This window comes from Propithecus coquereli, unplaced genomic scaffold (genome assembly GCF_000956105.1).
Source record: "Propithecus coquereli isolate 6110/MARCELLA unplaced genomic scaffold, Pcoq_1.0 Scaffold239, whole genome shotgun sequence".
NCBI classification, from domain to species: domain Eukaryota; kingdom Metazoa; phylum Chordata; class Mammalia; order Primates; family Indriidae; genus Propithecus; species Propithecus coquereli.
In genome coordinates, this window is record NW_012147941.1 from 1,228,664 (window position 1) to 1,232,364 (window position 3,701).

At 45.6% G+C, this 3,701-nt stretch overlaps 1 long non-coding RNA gene across 1 annotated transcript; it reads left to right on the top strand.

Annotated features, from left to right (window-relative positions):
* The first annotated feature begins 404 nt into the window (after positions 1-404).
* On the top strand, positions 405-2,554 carry LOC105811734. The gene is made up of 2 exons (XR_001137560.1): positions 405-482; positions 1,728-2,554. It is a non-coding gene; the product is annotated as an uncharacterized LOC105811734 (long non-coding RNA).
* The last annotated feature ends 1,147 nt before the right edge of the window (positions 2,555-3,701 follow it).

The window sequence follows — 3,701 nt, forward strand, 5'->3', positions numbered from 1 at the left end:
TCCTCGTTTAGGATGGGGTTTTGTCCAGAGATCCTCTTAAGAACTTCAGCTGTTACAATGGTCATTCTGTTGAAATAAAGGGGCCTGTATTCTCCACATAGCTTTGTCGTTGACTGAGCCCCAAACCTTAGATTACTGTTAACTGTGCTTTGGTTACCTTATTTATCTATCTCTGTGACAGAGATATTTATGTCTTTCCCCACACCTCTGCTCGCAGTCTCCTCTGCACGTTTTAAAAAGAGACATTCACAAAGGGCTTTGAGCCCTTTCCAGACAGCCATATTTATAGACTTTTAGGGAATTGATTTACTATGTATGTGTGCTTCTGTGGGGAGATGCCTTAACTTGTATGGTTAACACAGTCTATAAGTATTCTATAAATACCATGGTCTGGTTTTCCTCCTAGGAAACGACAAAGGGAAGAAGAGATTGAAGCTCAAGAAAAAGCGAAACGAGAAAGAGAGTGGCAGAAAAACTTTGAGGTAAATTTCCAAGGTGGCCAGGGATTCTTTTTCCAGAATAAGGAAACTTGGTTCCTGTGGCATTCAGAGGACTGAGTGGGGCAGGCATTCAGAGGGAAATGGGCTATGTAGGGGAGAGTGGGAGCTATGGAGAAAGAATCTGTTCCTGGCTCAGCCTCCTAGAAGCTTCTGCAGCCATGGTAAGCGCAGTGAGGATCCCTGGGAGGATTTTGAGAGATTGTGGTAGCCACAGCTGCCCACTGGGCTCAAGAAAAATGGATTGCAATTAGCCAGGTGTGGTGGCGCATACCTGTTCCCAGCTACTTGGGAGCTGAGGCTGGAAAATCGCTTGAGCCCAGGAGTTCGAGGCTGCAGTGAGCTATGATTGTGCCATTGCACTGTAGCCTGGGTGACAGAGTGAGACCCCCTCTCTAAAAAAAAAATAAAAGAAAAAGAAAAATGGATTGCACATTTGATTTAAAGGTCTGTTAGTAGCAACCAGGTTTCTTTTGACCCAGTGTCCTGCCTGCAGAGAGACTTACAGCTTTTGAACTTGACTTTTCTTTGAGATCCTGGTTACATCCTTCAGATGCTTGGCCAATTTCTGGATTGTAGCAATATTTGGTCTTCTGTAGGATTTAGGACTCAGGTTAGGGGTTGGCTAACCAGAAATTATGAGTTTGTTTCTGTCCCACTGCATGTATGAAAAGAGAGAATACGAGGAGGCCCCTTTAACAAGGTGGAGATCCTAGTGGCCCTCTGAAGCACAACTGGCTAGGTATGATACTGGCTTTGGATCAGCCATCCAAGTTTTGGGGGGTTGCAAAAACGTATAGTGGAAAGAGTGCCTGTACTGCTGGCTAGCTGTATGGCTTTGAGAAAATGATGTAACTTCTCTGAGCCTCGGTGTCATCATTTGTGAAATGCTAGTGGCTTTATACCCCATAGTCAGCTCTTTGCGAAAATTGGAAATAACATGCTAAGCGTCTAGCCCAGAGATCCACGACAAATGGGGCCTTGTTGATGTGATGAGTATTACACATTTTGTTCTCCTCTTCCAACCTGCAGCACATCCTGCTTTCTAGGGGTGCTATGACACTTGCCTAGGCCTATGGGAGCAGAGAAAAGCCCTGCTCTCTTTTACTCTTGGATTATTCCAGAGGGCTGACCTGGGCTGGACTACAGGAGGGTTGGTGGATGGTAGGGCAGGTTCCAGTCCTTCCTCTTGTTAACTGGTCTCCTCACTTCACACTTCCTTGTGCTTAGGAAAGTCGAGATGGTCGTGTGGACAGCTGGCGAAACTTCCAAGCAAATACAAAGGGGAAGAAAGAGAAGAAAAATCGGACCTTCCTGAGACCACCGAAAGTAAAAATGGAGCAGCGTGAGTGACCACCTAGGGTCACAGCCACAGAACCTTCCCCCAGCTGTCTCCCTTCCTGCTTTGAAGGACTCATTCTTTCCTCCCACTTCCACCCCAACATAGAGTAGTATTTGCTTTTTAGCCCATTTTGTTTTCAATACAATTTAATATTGATCAGAGTAATTCTTTTGTACATTGAAATGAGGGGCTTGGTTAACAAAAGACCTTCCCCTACCCCCGCCCCTAGAACAACCAGATTGGAAGGTGCCACCATTGGTGCTGCCTTCTCTTCCCACAGCCAGTAACTTAATGTTTTGTACTTCACTGAATTGTGATGGTTAGAAACTTCGTGTATAGTTTGTGGAAATCATCCAATTAAACATATTGCTTAAAATGGTGTTGCCGTGACTTCAGAGACAAGCCTGAGCCACCTTAGGGAGCCCCTTCAATTCAGTTGCTTGCTTCTGGGTGTGCCATTCTTGAAAGCCCCAGATAAGGCAGGGAAGGCAGTGTGGGCACCCAGAGCAGTCACCTGATGCCCTGGTACCCTGTGGTGTTTGGCATGTGCCCTCTCATCTGACTGACCAGTCAGCGTGGCATGAGGCCCCAAGCAACCTAAACCTGTCCACTTTCCAAAGAACTAGCCATCCTCCATTCAATACCGTGGTATCCTAGTCTGTCTGCATTCATTAGTGGTAATGTTCTTTATGTATAATAAATTTTTATACCCAAACCATTGATGTTCTCTCCCTCAGGTATTATTCCAAGGGTGGGTCCCTTGTTTGGCTTGGCCCAACCCCAAAATGCTTTGAGGTTGGACAGAAACTGGTTCCCTACCACTTATTTGCTGAACCTTAGTTTCTTCATCTGCAAAATGGGAATATAAATTACTGTGGCAGCTTTTAGGGAGGATTACCCATGGCATATATAAGGTAACTACCATAGTGCTCAGTGGGTATTGCCAATATAGTATTATTTCTGTGTAAAATGAAGATACTGATTATTTTGAGGATTAATGAAGTAATACATGAAAGCATCCGGCTCACAGTGTATGCTCAAATGTCCTGCTTGCCGAGAGAGATAGGATCAGCCCTTGGGAGGGGCATAAAGTGAGAAATAGAAAGGTGACAAGTGAAATGTAAAGATAAGAGAAACGGGGTGGCTTGAAAGTAGACTTTTGCTTTTTGCAGTTCTTGTAGATGAGTAAATAGGTACAATAATATGAAAGGCACAATGTTTTATAGTATCAACAGACACCACAACTTTGATTTGCTTCTCTATGGGAGGGGACAGAAGCTTGGGTGTCTTACTGTCCTTCCAAGTGCAGCAGAGCACGTCCAAACCACTCGGGAACTAGAGCACCTCGGTGGGTGGGTAGGTGTGGCTCTGGCTAAAACTGGACCAAGGCAGAGGGAGGGAGGTGTTCAGTCACCCTGTAAAAGCGATACTTGTGAGGTAATGCAGGCTGTCCTGTGCAGGGAGCAGTGGCTTGGTTCTCTAGCCAGGCAAAGTGACACCCGTCTTACTCCAGTGTGTGGATGTACATACCCACCCTTTCCTTAGAGGTTAAGTGGTGGTCAGCCATCTGCAAGCTCATTTTTGCCCTGCCTGCTGCCTGCCTCACAGCTAAGGTACACAGGCAAGTGACAATGCATCCACTGCTCTGAGGAGGGAGCCCTTGATCTTGTTTTTAACACCCAAGGTATGTTTCCCGGAGAAAGTGACCGGTTTAAAAGTTGGAACCCAGTAGCTGATGCACCAGAGAAAAACTGGGAAAAATAAATAGGGGAATATTTTGCTCACCTAAGTCTGGAGGCAGGCAGTTTCAGGTATTACTCATGGGCTCAACAATACCACCAAGGAAACAGGCTCTTTTTTTT